This window comes from Pseudorca crassidens, chromosome 13 (assembly GCF_039906515.1).
Source record: "Pseudorca crassidens isolate mPseCra1 chromosome 13, mPseCra1.hap1, whole genome shotgun sequence".
In the NCBI taxonomy this organism is placed as follows: domain Eukaryota; kingdom Metazoa; phylum Chordata; class Mammalia; order Artiodactyla; family Delphinidae; genus Pseudorca; species Pseudorca crassidens.
This window is the reverse complement of record NC_090308.1, coordinates 69860264-69877552: the sequence shown is the minus strand read 5'-3', so window position 1 is coordinate 69877552 and position 17289 is coordinate 69860264. Positions and strand designations below refer to the sequence as shown.

At 39.2% G+C, this 17289-nt stretch overlaps 1 long non-coding RNA gene across 6 annotated transcripts in view; it reads left to right on the top strand.

Annotated features, from left to right (window-relative positions):
- Nucleotides 1–17289, top strand: part of LOC137204771 (uncharacterized) — a 147930-nt gene that overhangs the window by 71531 nt on the left and 59110 nt on the right. The gene's annotated exons all lie outside the window — the stretch shown is intronic.

Here is a 17289-nt window from a genome sequence, read left to right as displayed (position 1 = left end):
GAAGGATTTTATGGGCCAGTCCTGAAATGGTACACATCATTTCTGTTTACATCCAGTATGTGGAACTTGGTCACATGACCAAATCTAACTACAAGCGACTACAAGGGGTCCAGGAAGAAGAGGAAATGAATTTAGTGAGCCCACAATGTGTGTTTAGCGTCAGGCAGATCTGGGTTCAAATTCTAGTTCTACAAAGAATTCTTATGTGAGTTTTCATGTCTCAATTTCCTTGCCTTTTAAGGGATAATAAAGCTGATTTCAGCAATTGTTGTTAAGCATAAAGGGAATAATAAATATACAATGATAAACACATAGTATTGTTAGTTGAATCCGAAAGGCCAAGATATATTTTGTTTTATGGTTATACAGATTTGTATAATTTTAGATTTTGCCTGGTCCCTAGCAAGTTTTGTGATGTTAAAATGCCCTCCTTGATATTTTGAATTTTCAGCAATATTTTACAAATACACTCATGTTACCTAGCAACCTAATTGAACATGAAATAAAAACAGTAAATTGGTAACATCTCATCTAATGATTATCCATGTTTTAAGTTACTTCTACCAAAATTTTGCAGATTACACTGAAAAAATAAATTTTTTTTTCCATTTCACCATATTTAGTTTGGTGAATTGATACAATGTGGTGGAAATAAAAATAATGGGGCTTCCCTGGTGGTGCAGTGGTTGAGAGTCTGCCTGCCGATGCAGGGGACACGGGTTTGTGCCCTGGTCCGGGAAGATCCCACATGCCGTGGAGCGGCTAGGTCCGTGAGCCATGGCTGCTGAGCCTGCGCATCCGGAGCCTGTGCTCCGCAACGGGAGAGGCCACAACAGTGAGAGGCCCGTGTACCGCAAAAAAAAAAAAAAAAAAAGTAATAATAATAATAATAATAATGGCTACAATTGAATTCAACCATAATGATGGCTTTCAAACCCTGTGACCATAACAGTGGGATAAACTCTTAAAATTCTCTTCAAAGTTCAAAAGGTTGACAGTCTTAAGTGTTCAATCTTCATTCATAATCCAGGTTCGTAAAAGCATGTGCCATTTCAGAATTAGAAGTCACCCAATAACCAAAACTTTAGAATAAATGGAAAGAATGATCAGGGTTATTTTTTGATAGGTTGTGCAAGTCACATGCATTTACCTCCTTTTGATTCCCTAGATAAATTTTATCCTTTGTTATTTCTTTTTCTTTTCTTTCTTTCCTTTTTTTTTTTCTTTTGTACCAGCAGCAATGGGACTTCTGCCAGAACTGAACTCAGCCACTTCCCTGGGAATGTTGTCCAGTTGCTAATTTCACTACCGGAACTGTGTTCCCTCGCGTTCTGGCCTATTTCCATGCATGCCTCCACTGGAATAAAGGGTCTGACAGTTCTGTGGATAATGGTAAACATATGTAGCCAATGATGTGCAATTCTTTTAGAGCCAGAAAGCATTAGTAGGTATTTCAGTTGCTGGCAACAAAAAAATCAGTGTAAGGCACTTCAAACACCAGAACCCAAAGAAAACTACACATCAATGATTTTAATGCACAGCAAAGTTCTTCTTTCATTCTTTCTTTTTTAAATCATTGACTAATTAAAAATGAAAGTCAGACTATTATGACAGCCTAATTCCAAACGTTAAAACTACAGGGGAAAAGGTTGGGTTTAGGGAGAAAGAGAACATTACAACTTGTTTATTTTGGATACTATTTCAATTTCAAGTTAGGCCTTTTGATTCTTTAAGTGTACAAGAGAACTATGACTTTCCCCAATACACAAGGGAAAAATTACATATTGTGATGTCATTGCCTTGTGGATTTCTCATACCACCAAACACATTAGTCACACTGTCAATGTCTAGGAGATAGAAAAGAAAAAGGAAAAAAACATATGAGTCTCATATTATATGAGTCTCATATTATATGAGTCTCATCATATGAGACTCAGTAATGATTTCTCTTTGGAAGCATTTCTTCAAAATTGTTTCCCAAATTCCAGTGGAATCTAAGAGAGCTATTAAAAAATATGTAACAACATTTCCAACAGGTCAATTTGTAGTACTATATTACCAGCTTAATAAAAACATTAGCATGTAATGATAAATAAGAATACAATGAAGGATACTTTGGATAGTGTCTTATTGGCTGTATAACTTTGACCCAGTTAACGGTTTTATTATTCTATATTGTGTGTTGATGATTGCAGGGAGACATTTTTATCCAAATATACTGAGAAGTGATAATCCTCCAGGGTTCTTGGCTACGGTGTTAAACTGATAGAGGTGTCCCCAGGCTCCCGACTGTTTGCTCTTGCCAGTCAGCATTGCAGCTGCCTCCTCGTTTGCCTGGAAAACCATCTGCCATCCCTTACTCGCTGCTTTGTTTCCTGCCCTCTGGCTGACTAGAATTCCTTCCAATATAATGGAGGACGTGCCTGATTGAATGTCTTTAAGATATAGTAGAATCGTTCAATGCTAAGTAGGAGCTTCTCTACCTAAACTCAGAGCAAATGACCCAGAATTGGTTCCAAAGAGAGGAACCAATTGCAGAGACCCAATGTAGAGAAAATCAGAGATACTGATTAGACCAAGAAGAATTCTACTTGACTGCATTTGAATCCAATATCAAGGTATTCAGTTGGCTCAATTCCCCAGAGGCTGTCTAATGAATTGTAAAGAGAGAGACGGACACACACGTATTCAAACCTCTTGATACAATAATGTAAGTGAGCCAAAGCAAGTAGGACCATTTGAAGTCCTTTCAAATCAGTTAGTTACTCTGGGTGCACGAGCACTTGGACCATTTCTCAATTGTCCACTGTTTACTTAGATGCGGGTTTCTCAGTCTTGGTATTATTGACATCCAGGGCTAGATAATTCTTTATTGTTGGGGGAGAATGGCTGTCCTGTGCATCACAGGATGTTTAGCAGCATCCCTGGCCTCTTCCCACTAGATGACAGTAGTGCCTCCACCTGACTTGTAACAACCAAAAATATCTCCAGACATTGTTATTTGTCCCTGGAACAAGGGGAGCAAAACTGGCCCTGGCTGAGAACATCTGAGTTAGACAAATCTGTGCGTGGAGTTTTTGAGATGAGTGCCCAGACACTGGCCTTTAGCTTAAGCAAGAGTGTTCCAAGCCGTGGGGCTGGTGGTCAGAATGCTTGACCGTTGGGAAAAGAGACAGGAGTTGTGAGCTGTATAAATGGGGCCACCTACAAAACAAACAAGCAAACACACACTCCACAAACTGTTTCACTTGCCCTTTGTGACCCCCATGAAAATGAATAGCTTGCCTCAGAGTGGAAACATTCTGATCATAATGAGCCCATGAATTTAATTATTACACACTACATCTCTGTAGAGCTATAGGTACACTCTTACATACAGGTATAGGTAAACAGAGGCAAATAGTTCCCAAAACACTTTTCTCAGACAGACCCTTAAGCAATTCTCTCAACTACCTGTAAGGTAAAATGGTCAAGGGTTCTGGTTACTCTCATTTCATGGTTGAGGAAACTAAATTTCAGAGAGTTGACGTGATTTTTTCCTAGATTATACAAGAAGTGTTCGTATCAAATCCAGGGTTTCTGTTGCTCAGACTTCTTTTAAAAACAAAGGTTAAATAGTGACAGGTGGCATATGCTTATACCATAAAAATATCTAGTTATGCATCCCATAAACGGAGAAAGATTAAGTGTCTCCTTCCCTGTGATACAGGGAGAAATTCCAGTACATGTTGGCTAAGACGACCTCTGAATTGGGGGCTCCATGGCGTTCATATTGGATATTTATCAGTGGGGCTACAGCAGCCCGTTCGCACCAGGAATAAATAAAATAATCTTTAATTCTCTCTCCTTTAACATCCAGAATTTGGATCTAGTTCGAAGGAAAGGAATGATTTTCTCAACTGTGACAATGCTTTAAACAACTTCTTGAACTCATTTAGCTGCCACTGCCACTGATCCTATTGTTTTGTTTTTTACATCATCAGATTTTGATCAAAGGGGTCACAAAAATTAGAAATATAAAGAGCAGAGCATGCTGTGCGTCAGCTGCCAGTAGAGAACAGATTAAACAAACGCCAGGGTTTATCACAGGCCTGGGACTACCCAAGCCAGCAGTTTCGAATACAGCAAACCCTTAAATAATTTCAAATCCTTTTTCTTATTATCCTTTACAAAAATAAAGCTGGATACATACTAGATTCATAAGCATTCTCTGAGACACAGACAATCAAGGGAAGAACCCATATCATGCCAGATCAAATGCTGTTTCTCAAAATTAAATGTACAATAAATATAAACAACAAATAAGGAATGAACTTTTTCAAGAGTTCTGAAAGGATTCTGCTTGTGTCACACTCTACCTTGATAATTAAGCAGTGTCATGTCATCTCGTGTGTAAAGGTTTTTAAAACAATTTTTGTACAACTAATACATGTTCCTTTTTTCTTTTGAAAACATGATACAGAGAAGAAGCTAGAAACCATCAATAATCTTCACCTATAATATATACTGCTAATGTGGGGATATTTTATTCTGGCATTTTCACTGTGTATTACCATATATAGTTAATTTGAAAATCATGTACTATCTGATATATACAAAAAACGTATAAGCCACGAGGCACAGTTATAAAATGACACCCCTGAGTTACAACTCAAACTAGGAACTAGCACATTATCAGTAACTTGCACTTTCCCTTGGGTTCCTCCTCTACAGTCTCCCTGCTTTGCTCTCTAGTCCCAACCCAGAGGCAACCTCTATTCCAGGGATTCTCATTTGGGGGCAGCTTTATCTCCTGTGGGACATTCCACAATGTCTGGACACATTTTTGGTGGTCACAACTGGGATGGAGGTTGCAACTGGCCTCTAGTGGATAGGGACCAGGGATGCTGCTAAACATCCAATAATGCATAGGACAGTCTCCCGCCACCAAGGGTTATCTGCTTCCATTGCCAGTAGTGCCAAGGTTGAGAAACTCTCTTCTATTCTGTGTGTTTGACTTATCGTGACTGTGCTTAAAACAATAGTTTCATCATACATATGATCTCCTAGATAATATGTAATTTCCTTTTGCTGGTTTTGGAATTCTATAAAAATATTATCATCCTGCATGCAGTATTCTGTGACCTCCTTTTTTTCTCAATAGTTTGTTTTAGTAGTCATTTATCATTCTGTCCATTTATTTTTACTGGTGTATATTATTTCATTGTGTGAATATACCCCAGTGTAATTTTTATTCCATTGTCAATGAATATTTTGTTTGTTTACTGTTCTTTTTGTTGTTCTGGGTTTTTTTTTTTTTGCTAATACGAACAATGCTTCTAAGAACATTTTGTACAAGTCTACTAGTGCACATATGCAAGAATTTCTGTGAAGTGTACATATAGAATTAAAATTGCTAGGTTGTAGGGGATGTGAGCCTTAAGTTTAAAAGATAATGCGAATTTCAGTATGACTGTACCAATTTGTATTCTTACCATCAACATGTAAGATTTTGCCTTGATCTACCTTTTCTCCAATTTCGGTATCTTGGCTAACTTTGGCCAATCTAGTGAGTATAAAAGATAAATCAATGTGGTCTTAATTTGCATCTCCTGAATTACTAGCAAGATTGAGCATTTTTATGTGTTTATTCACCGTTTGTGTTTCTTTTTCTCTGAGGATCTTGCTTTTCTCTGAAGTTTGTTAGTGTTCTCAATCTTGTTTGTTAGATGAAAAAGCCTTCCCCATCAGTTTGTGACATTTCCTTTATTACATAATATGCCTTCTACATACTAGAGTCTGTTTTAAAGTTATCCATTCCGTCTCATTGATCTGTCAATTCTTTGCCAATACCATGTGGTTTTAATCACCAGAGTTCCATGTTACATTTTATTCTGTGGTAGTGTGAGTCTGACTTCAATATTTCCTTTGTTCTAGATTTTATAAGCCATTCTCATACCTCCACTTTTATGAGCTAGTTCAGTGTTAGAATCATTTCAATAAGCTAAAATTTAAAAAATAAATTTTGATTAGTAAATGAGTAATTTATCTTTAATATTTAGTGTCATTCAGAAACATGACATTTCTTTCTCTTCTTGCATATCTTTTGAATTACTGTTATGGTTTACTTCAGAAAAGTTACTTCTGTGGCTCACTTCAAACAAAAGTCACACTTTCTTGTTAGTATTTTGTCTAGTTATTTTATGTTTTAGGTTTTACTATTGTGACTGGAATTCTCTAACTGGCTATTGTTTATATAAAGAAAAGTTATTTTGGATATTTATCTTGAACTTCATCATCATGCTGAAGTGTCTTTCTTATTTTAAGAATTTTTAGTTGTGTCTTTTTAGTTCTGAAAGAATCTCACATCCACATAATAATTTTTCTCTTCTCTTTAGGCATGCGTGATGTTTCTCTGTATCGTCTTACTTTGTTAACCAAAACCTGAAAACCAGTTGTACTAATAGTAATAGTGAGCAGGATCTTATCTGTTTGGAGATTCTCGGAGTGTGACTTTGGAGGCACACTACTACTTCACCATTAAGTATGGCTGTAGGTTTAATACAGTTAATTTTTCTCATGCTGATATTTCTAGCTCAGTCCTAGTTGTCTAATTAGGAATGTATGCAGAACATGATTACTTTTTCAACATAAATGATACTGATGAATTTCAGAAAGTTAAATGTCTCAACAACTCTACCATGGGTCAAGTAAGAGAATATTTAAGATGCCATGTGGCAAAAGCAAATATGTATATTTTCAACCATTATAAAGACACGTGGATTGCTCTGGAAACTACTTGCAGTGCTTGCATCCTCTACTTTTCTGGCTTAGCTCTAACATGTCCTCATGACTTTTCAATATTGACTTTGGCTAGCCAACACCCGCTTCTTCTTCTTCCAATCCTACCTCTCGGTTCCTTGACTGTATTTGCTGTTGTCCAGGACTAATCCTGCATACTCATGGTTTCAGAAATCCTCATCTAGAAGCAGCATGGTGCAATAGTTCAAAACAACTCAAAGAGAGATCAAAAACTGAGAAACATTATTTCTATAACATTGTTCCAATTTGAAGTGCTCAATCTACCTGATTCGGTTAATCTACCATTTACTACCATTTTAGAAAATAAAATAAACTCAGGTTTTCCTGTTGTGCCCTTTTATATCATTATTATTACATGATACAATAAATTAATAGTATTTATTATATGTAAGGTTATTATATATAATACTCTGCTTGTACGTCTTGGTTAAGTCTCATTCCATGCAACAATCTTATACCTATCAGAAACTGAATTACAGAAAAAAAATTGCTCATATTATGTTAGATACATTTAGTGAGTTGCTAATATCTGTCTTGTGATCATTCCTCTTCATTTAAGGAGTCATTATTTTTAGACAAGAAATAATTTTCCTTGCAACATTCTTACTACATAAAGTCTCACTTTCTATGTCTAATGGGTCTCTAACTTTCTTCCTTAAATGAGAGAAGAAATTTTCAGCCTAGAAATTTACTGTTATCTGATGCTAACTTTATTCAACTTTTTTCCCATTCTTAGAACTCAGCCTTTGTTTGTTCATCCATTTAAAATTTCTAACAGCCTCAGACCATGAACTAGATGTTCAAAAATGACATTTTCGTTTTGCATTTTAGCAAGTGACATTTAAAAGAAAATTTCCCCTTGTTTACAATCTTCTACCCACCCCCAACAAAAATTCTTACCATCTATGCTCATTTCTTGTCTCTCTCTCCCTCTGTCTCTCTCTGTCTCTGTCTCTGTCTCTCTGTCTCACACACACACACACACACACACACACACCTGCATGTGCACAACTAAATGCTGTCAAGTCTTGTTGATCAGTGATTCCAAGTTGCTGAGAGGGCGGTTAGGGGGATGGCACATAGCAGCGTAAGGAAGGTTTTGGGGTAGGATGGCTGATTGCAAATCCTGGCTCCTACACTTACGGTGTTTCTTTCACTCTGTTTCATTTTTGTAAAATATTTATAAATGGGGCCTTGATTTTATATTGTAATAACAGTCCCTTCCAATAATTTTTGTGAGGATTAAGTGGAATTATGTAGAATACTCAAAACATTGATCAGTGTGGCAAATGCTTAAGTGTGGTTTGTTTGTGTTATAACTTCATACTAAACAAATTGGCTTTGAAGAAAAGGAGGGCAAGGATAATTTCATCCTTCAAATGTCTTTAAGACAAGTGCAAGAGACTGAAACATTATCAAGCGTATATGCTAACTGTGCCAGAAATAAAGTGTTAACAGAAACAATCTTTTGAAACCGTGATTGCAAACGGTTACATATGCCTGTGCCCAGTAAAACAGGCAGCAGGTACGGAAAGAGACACAGTGTACTGAATAAACGCCTAGGAGCGAAGTTGGTAGGTGACAGGATAAACGGAAATGTAACCTTCCAGTCCTTCTCCAAAGTGGTCATGCTACTTTACGTCTCCACCAGCCGCAGATGGGAGTTCTGGTTATACAATACCCTCAGCAATATTTGGTTTTGCCAGTCTTTTAAAAATATTTTAACCATTCTCATGAGCATGAAGTGGTACTTATTAAAGGAATTAAAATTGTAATTAAATCTTTAAAACTCCGAACTCAGACGGTTTCACTGGTAAACTACCAAGCACAGGAGGAACCCTTACAGGTTTAGGGAAATAGAGGGTGGGAGGACACGTTCTGGGGCGGCGTGGGATCCAAGAGTCTGTTGCTCAAGGATTTCACCCACACTTCTCTCCCTCACTCCCAGGCCAGAGATTCCTGGCTCCACTGATTCCTGAGAATTGGACTTTGGTCCATTGGCGGGGTGGTGATGGGGGCTGGGGGAGGGTGTTAATTAGTTACAATTAGGCTCCCCGCTGGGAACTTAGGACCCAGTTTTCTTGGATGAGCTACTTAGTCCTTCCTCATCCTTCAGCTTTTCCAGCTTTCTAAATGTTGTTGCCGCCATCTCACCTCCTGTTTTCCCGTCTGTCTGAATTTGTCTTTAAAAGAAATCGCTTTCACTGGTGTTTTCACTGGGGCTGAGGGAAGGAGTGAAGTTAGATGGTGGTCCCGCAACGTTTTCTGCGGCCTCTCTCCAGTTCGTCTCCGTGGAGGGATTCTGATCTCTGGTGAGATGGGGCGGTGGTGGAGCACAGGGGCTTTGACTCCGGAGGCCCTGGAGGAAGAATGGGTTGGATTCGTCACTGACCACTTGTTAGGGATTTGGGGTGAGTTACTTTTCTCGCCTACTGCATGTAGTTTGGAGGATTAAGTAACACATGTATCACACCCAGAACAGCGTCTGGAACGTAGTGAGGTTTTCATAGGTATGAGACGTCACCACTTACTACTCGTAGGAGGGCGTGAGAAGGTGAGTTTCCTTTGGAGGGTAAACGGGTAGTGGTGAATGCCACCCAAGGGTGTTTTTAAAAACTGTTTGCAGGTTTGTGTATGCGAATATATATTGCAACTTTTGCTTATTATTTCTATTTGTGTTTTTTTGATCCAAGTTTATCTTTGTGTCATATATAAGATTCAGCAAACAGTATCACAAGACTTGCTTATTAATTCTGTTTGTGCTTATTTCATCCAGGTTTAAGTTGGTCTTTATACCACTCCTAAGTAAATATTTAGCAAACTATTTAATGGTCTAAAAAAATATTTCAAGGGGCTTGTTTAGCTTGAAGAGAACATAGTGCTACTGATTTGCTTACTTTAGCACAGCGATCGTACAGAAACAGATAAATGAAATTTTTATTCACTAAAACGGAGACAGCAGTAAATATCGGTTAGTGTCAACAGGGAGAAATTCTTTAAACCATTTTTTCAGTAATAGAAAACAGCTGTCTTTTATTTGTTAATTAGTGACATGGTAATTATATTCCTACAGTGTAACAGGCAGTGTACTCGCATGCATACATAATTTGAGGTGAATTTACATAACTCCTAAATATCTTAAAATAGGAGAAAGTATTAACACATTTACTAATTAAACTTCTATTTATTTAGTGTTTTGAACTAACTGCCTATTTTAGGTAGCTATGGCAAATGTCACCTCTTACTGTATGTGTGAGCGTGTGTGTGTTGGGCGAGGGGCTCAGCAAGTAGGATGTAGTGTGGCATGGACTAAAGTGAGCTGCCAGGTGAGAGGGATAGGGGTGGTTGGAGAGGAACTGGGCAGCATTACCCTTGGGTTCAGGTAGAGGAAGAAGAGGTCAAGGGTCAAGAACCACATGTCAGCAGGTGAGTAGCCAGGTCTGAGCAAGAAATGTACAAGAACCATTAAGCTGAAAGTAGGCTTAAAGGACTGACAAAGAGAGGGAAACTGGGAACCATGTGGGGGCAAGGAGGGCAAAAGCGTGCTCAGCTCTGTTCAGATGTGTTCTCAATTCCAGTGGCCTGGCTCTACGCTTGTTCTTCTGCCCATCTGGAAAGGGTAGCATGGCATCTAGTAGCAGAAACCTGATGTCACCCATATTGCCACATATAGTTATGTGTTCTTTTGGATGATGGTCATTCACGTGTGGCCATGAGAGGAAACAAGGAGAGGGTCAGGAAAACAAAATGTATTATACTCACAGGCCCTAGAGACAGGAGGCAGGCCAGACAGCAGCACATGTGGAAGCACCAGTGTCGTCAGGAGGTTACATGGACCGAGGTGAGGGGAGTTTCTTTGAGAAGGACAAGGCAATCAGTTTAGGATTGGCTAGTTCGAATTATTTTGGCAGACCCTAAGCGATGGGCATGGTCCCTGGTTGCCTGGCACCTAACCCTGGGATGATAAAGGCAGAGGAATATTGCCTCCAAGGATGCTTGGGCCACATAAAGGAGGTGCGGCTCTGGATTGGTTAGTTTGTATGTGAAGTGCGCGCTCCCAGCTGGGCGCTTAGCTATTTCTAAGAATTGAGGCTAGCCCCAGAAGGGAAGTCTCTCCCCAGCCAGGTTTTTCAGGTGTCAAAACATCATAATATACAAAAAATAAAAATATAAACAATACATGTGTTAACTCGCTAATTAACACAGGATTATTCCCTTGCAAGAGAATTACATGAATAAATGTAGTGATTGTCACCCTCAACTAAAGAAATTAACTCCTGTTCTATAAAGAGTTAGGGCATCTATATAGTCATAAAAGGCACAGCTGGTTCCAAACTTGCTTATATATCACCTCATTTTATCACTGTTTACTCATGTGTAAAATGGACTGATGACCATAAAATGTTATAAGATTACTTTCTTAGGAGATTTGGTCATTACCATTTTTGTAAGTTTCAAGCTGGTGTTTCCTGCCTCACCTCTCTAGAGATTATAGGGGGCTTTATATGTTCATCCTTTACTAAATTTTTTTTTCAAAACTCAAAATACTCCAGTCTTATAAAATGTGTGGGGTTTTTTTTCTAAAGAAAAATAAATTGGCTGGGAAACAAATTAACTCTATAATAGATAAGTTCTATTTTTATAAATATTTGTACCCCAGAGCTACTCTTACATTCTATATGTGCAACTTGGATTTGACTTTCAGTAAAACTTTACCAAAACTAAGAAAGCATATGAACACAATCCCTAGATGATGAGTCTGCACCCAGAGCCCAAGGTGCAGATGGGGTAGGATTGCTGGAGTCCCCTTAGACAGACAGTCTGTGACTGGGCTCCACAGTTAAGAACACACAGCTAGCCAAGTGCATGCAACAAATCCCTAGTGTGATTAAAGCAAAGTAGAGGTGACAAATTCAGTTTGAATCTCATTAGGTTTTTGTTTTTTGTTTTTTCTGGTTGTATCCCTTTTAGCAAAGTACGTAAAAACCCTTTGGTGTCCATGAAATGTCTTTTGTTTTCCATATCCTGTGACCATTCACCAACTCTTTTCTCCAAAACTCAGTGTTTCAAATGTTGAAAAGGTTAACATTCAAGTGATGAAATCCATGGCATATCTCTCAGTACTCAATGAACTACTTTTAGTATAATCAAATGCAGGGACCCCAGTCGTTCCATAATCCTTTCCCCCAGATTCTGGCTCTGCCAACCTCTGCCCAACTGACTCTCCTAGGGAGAAAACATCACAGCTAGTACTCCTGAACATGATTGCATTTATTAATAGAAATTAAAAGTAACTGCCATTTCTTGAGGGCCCATGATGTGCCTGGAGTTTTATTTTCATCATCTCTCCCTCTCCCAATAACCCTATCAGGTAGGTAACAAGAATGTTAATTACATTCATCACCCTTTTAGCAAGCACCGTACTAAAACTTCTAAATACACAATCCCAATATAACCTCACAAGGAGCTCATGAATTATTGTCTCCATTATACTAATGTTGAAACTGAAGTTTGGAGAGGTTAAGTAACTTGCCCATGGTCACAGCTTGTGGTCTAGCACAGCCAGGACTCGAATCCAGAGCAGTTGACTCAAGGCCTCAGTTGTTTCCAAGATAGCATTCTGGGTCATCTGGATCTGTCCTCCCATGAATAGGTAGAGCCACAGATCAGAGTTCCCAGCTAGAGCCTAAATACCACACACAAACACACACAAATACACACACACACTATGCATGTGTGCTCTTAAACCTACTTCTAAAATAGAGGTTGTCCCTGTAGAAGCCAGTGCTTCCACACTTTTGGGTGGGCAACATCCCTTCCAGCTCCAGCTGAAGCCAGTGCCATCCTCTTCTCCAACAGTGCTTCTACTGTTTCCTTTGGAAGGAAATCCAGCAGGTTGGCCACCAGATGCCGGGTTGTGCCTGGAGCCATGTGAAAGGTTTTACACATTAAAAGCAAACCTAGCAAACCTAGTTTTTGACAGCTTTGTGGAGTGTGAAAAAAATCATATTTCTCTGGCACCGTTTTATGAGTTTTTGTCTTCAGCAAGAGGGAAGCTTTGCCTTTGAAAATGGTAAAAGGGTCATGCAAATGACCTCAGCACTGGCAGCCTGATTGGAGATCCAACAAATTCTGAAACTGAAAAATTTCACCAAAATCCTCCAATTTTCAGTGCAACTGCAGAATAGCTTTCCTTTGCATCCAGGGACCCTACCCCCAACCCCTTTGCTCTATCACCTGCAGCTGACAGGGCCCAGAAAGCCCAAGTCCAGAGATCTCCATCAAATGCTGCTGAAAAGAGTAACTGACCATGATTAATTACCACACAGGGCAGGGTATTTGCAAAGATTCTTCCAGGAGGCACATTTGTACAAGAAGATTATTTGGCTGGACTGAAAACATAAACGTAAGAGCCTGGTGGAGGCTCATGAGAAAGAAACCCTCTCTACAAATCTACTGTCACGGAGCTAACAAGAGGATGGGAAGACCGAAAATCTAACCCTTGAGGTATCCAGTCTCTTCCCATCATTTCAAACAGGCAGTTCACCACACAGCTAACCTAGCGTGAGCCTCGGGGCCCTGCCCTGCACATCACTGGGGAGAGTCCTGCCACGCGATCGCATGATTGTGTCTTTATCAGCCCTTTGCAATTTTAAAATTTGTTGCATGTCCTCATGTGGTCTTTCCTCTACGTGTGCACAAGTCTGTGTCTTAATCTCCTCTTACAAGGAGACGCCAGTCATATCAGGTGAGAGCCCACCAAATGACCTCGTTTTACCTTCATTACCTCTGAAAGGCCCTATCTCTAAATGCAGTCACATTCTGAGGTGCTCAGGGTTAGGACTTCAACATATGAAGTTTGGGGGGAGACAGTTCAGCCCGTAACCCACCACCCTCTTGTTTGCCATAAATCACGTAGTTCTCACATGCAGATACGTTCATCCCAGCCCAAAAGTCTTAACCCATTCACGAATCAACTCTAAGTCCCCAATTCTCATTTGTCTCGTCACTATCACTTCAGTTTTGCCTTTTGGGTTGTTGAAATTCTGGGCAAAAGGCTTTATTACTCCTAGCACCCAGACACCTAAGCCTGGAGCTGCCCTTAGCTGTTGGCATAACATAGGAAGAGGTGGGCTCAGACGCTGGGCAGTTAAAAGAACAGCTCACTGTTGAACAGTTCAACTCAACATTTGAAGTTGACACGATTATATTTTCCTCTAAGAATTTAATTGGCCTGGTGTATGACTCTATGCCAGCCCCAGAAGGCTGATTTCATAAGCTGGGTCATTACTTAGCCCTTTCCCTACATCAGCAGGAATTTTAGACATGCCGATTCATTTTCCACCAGAGGATCTCCACATGCCCAAGGACCCTGAGGGTCCTTCATGTTTATCCAGCTTAGTTTCTACTTCCAACATTGCTACTTTTAATGTCCAACACCCCAAACCCACAAACTACCCCCAAAAGAGACTTACTGGTGAGGCAATTAAAATGGCAAATCTCACTTTGAGTTGGCTGGATGAGTCGCCGAAAAGTGGCGGGGTGGAGATCCTGATGTTTCCATATTTCTGTATTTTATCTCCCGTAGGAGAGACCTGAGGGGTGTGTGTGTGTGTGTCCGTGTGTGTGTGGCAGCAAATGGATATGGTAAGAGAATAGAAAATTGTGAGGGGGTAGAATAAAGGCAGAAAAATAAGACTTAACTCTAGGATTTGTAGGTGACGGTGAAGGCTACAAACACATATTTATACACACACACACATATACACAATTGCTGCTGCAAGGCAAAAAAAACGCAAACAAACAAACAAAACCCCAAATCCTTCACTTTAAGTGTCATAGACCCACGATGACTGGCGAATCCTAAGGAATAAAATTGGAACCCAGGGTTGCTGTTAGGCTATTTTTCTTCTTTAGGTACATAGTGAGTACTAGGGCCTTATTAGTCTGCTCATTCATTCAACAAACATGTACTGAGCAACAGTCACAGTGTCAAGAACCTTCCTAAGTGCCGGGGATTCAAAATGAGCAACAATGTAAGGTGGCTACAACAATGTAACAGGCTCCGTCGCCAGCCACTCACTTCCTGCTGTGTGGCCCCGTCTGCAGGCCGGGGCTTGGGGACCCCTGGTTCAGGGTACGGGAAGGACAGAGGGCACCCTGGCCGGGGGGTGGAATCAGGAAAATGGGGTGACCTAGTGCTGGATGCTGGAGCGGGGATTCTGGAGAGAACAGCCAAGGGGATGGTCCTAATGTAGGGAGGCTATGTTCAAAGATGCCAAGTGATAGAACGGAAGTTAGGGAAGAAGCAACTCAAGCTTATAGAGTGGAAGTTGAGTACAGCATACAGAGGAACCTGGACTCACATTCCTTCGAGGTTTAAGGTGTCCCTTTCATTTTTGTCATTTTTCTAAAGGGAATGAAAAGCCTTTGGGTTAACCTAAGAATGGTTCACCCTAAATATAAGATCAGTAGCCACAAACAACTTGGGGACTATTTCTGACGGAAATGCATTTGAAAGGAAATTCTTCCGGGAAATTTATATTTTGGATGTGGCTTATTTCACCAACTGGAGGTGAATAAACTTGGATACAGACTGTGTCTATATCTGTTTATGCTTAGAAAACAATTTACAGTGCTGATGCCAGCTACAGTCATCAGTCTGCAATCTTTTATTCCATCTAGGTAATTTAGGTAATGTGTAGAGTAGGTGCATAGGAAATACAGACTAGGGAGGGCCCCCAAAGCAGGATACGGCACCAAGGGTATTCGTGGATGCCCCTCACACCAGCGCATATGTTTAGTATCCTGTATCCAGCATCACTTCAGCAGCAGAGTTCTGGGTAGTCCGGTGTGATGAGTAGTCTAGATTTTGGAGTATGGGCTGAAAAGAGTTCCATAAGGCCACCCAAAGCCTAGCACATGGTCTAGCTGGGACTTAATAAATGAGTGAATGAATGAATTCCAGGTACTAATTGAGTTTAGATCATTAAAGCATTTTAATACTAGATCACTCTAGATGTATAATACTGAAAGAAAATTTTTTTTAAAAAACCATGGCCATATTGTTTACATAAGCTCCTTCTTCGTCTCATGATTTATGCAAAAAAGTGTTTCTTGGTGCTTAAATCTATAAAACCAAAACCTTGGAATAAAATTGATGTTGAATTTTATCTAATTTGGCAATGACTAATTGAAAAGGAACAACTAAATGAAAAAAAGAGTTCCATGTGTTTCATTAAATGATGCATGTCTAATAAATGTTCATTTTTACGTTTATAAAACATTGAGTGTATATTAACGTTGCTTTTGATCAGCCATGTGCTAATTATAATAATAATCCAATATAGAATACATGGTTTAATATTTAGAGCCTTATGTCATATAATAAAAAAATATTTAAATTTAAATTTATATACACATTTTTGTTGCAAAGAAATATCGGATCCTCAACAGAAGACACTTAATCCTGAAAATATACTCCAGTAGGATGGGATTCTACAGGGGAAGTAGGATGGAAATACAGGCCAAAGGAGGGGGAAAAAAACAATGTAAAATTTCCAACTTGTTTGTGTATTTTTTACAACTTTTTTGAGGTATAATTTGCATATCGTAAAATGTACCGCTTGTAACAGTGCAACTGCACGGTTTTTAGTAAATGTATACAGTAGTGCGGCATTCCCACATTCCCACTTGGGACCATCTCCATTATCCCAGAAATACCCTTGAGCCCACTGGCAGTCAATCTGCATATTCTAAAAATAGAAAACAATGGGTATCAAATAGCTATGTTATTTAGATTTCACTGAAAACATTTAAAAGAGTGAAAATGTTGATATTTACAGTGCACTGGAGATTGTATCTGATGTATCTATATAAAACTATAATAAACATTTTCAGATATCAACCTAAGAATAAGAGAAGGGAGCTCCTAGCTAATAAAAAAATGTAAGGGTTACCCAAGCACAAATGACTGAAAACCAATAGCCTACCTCTTATCATTGATCATTAATTATATAATAGTTTACTCTGTAGTGTTTTCTTTCTATTTTATTTGATAAAATAGGGAAAAGTCTGGTCAATTCTGTACTTGTTTGGTTGGTTGATTGAAGTAGTTTATGATATTACTGACTTTGATCCAAACCGGGCGGTTCAAAATGCCTTTTTCTTTCAAAAAAGATGCTGTACCCTAGTCTGTATCACGGGAAGAGCAATAAAATACTTCTTCCTCATTTAGAATGACACAGGACAGATTTTCAAAGTCAGAAGACAATGTAATTATATTCTTGGATAACAGCTAATGTCATGTTTATGCTCTGAATCTTTGGCAATATTTCTGTTGACCTAGGCCCCCTGGGATTCTCTTGGGCTTTCTTTTTTTTTTGTCCCTTCATTTTTCTTTTGATCTGGTTATTCTGGTGGTAACAATTTTCATTCAATAAAACTCTTAGACCTTACTGCCACGAGGTAAACAATATACATTTACAT